The sequence below is a fragment of the Penaeus monodon genome, chromosome 20 (genome assembly GCF_015228065.2).
Source record: "Penaeus monodon isolate SGIC_2016 chromosome 20, NSTDA_Pmon_1, whole genome shotgun sequence".
Lineage (NCBI taxonomy): Eukaryota > Metazoa > Arthropoda > Malacostraca > Decapoda > Penaeidae > Penaeus > Penaeus monodon.
In genome coordinates, this window is record NC_051405.1 from 17484558 (window position 1) to 17484771 (window position 214).

Consider the following 214-nt stretch of genomic DNA (forward strand, 5'->3'; position numbering starts at 1 on the left):
TGCCCAGTGTGGTGTTGTTGTAAGGTTTAACATCGGAAATTTAGTGTTTCGTGTGTTTGCACGGGTGTGTGTGTGTTAAACCATCAGAAGTATATATGAGGGGCTTTAATTTTGCTTTGTCTATCGTTTAAAGTTTTAGCGTGTATGTATCACCGATAAAATATTCAAATTAAACATTTCCCTTTTTAGATATCCCGGGCTTTTGGCATTTATG

The 214-nt window shown here is 36.4% G+C and overlaps 1 long non-coding RNA gene across 1 annotated transcript in view; it reads right to left on the reverse strand.

Moving 5' to 3' along the window:
- LOC119585663 overlaps window positions 1–214 on the reverse strand; it is a 38946-nt gene that overhangs the window by 17587 nt on the left and 21145 nt on the right. The window lies entirely within an intron of this gene.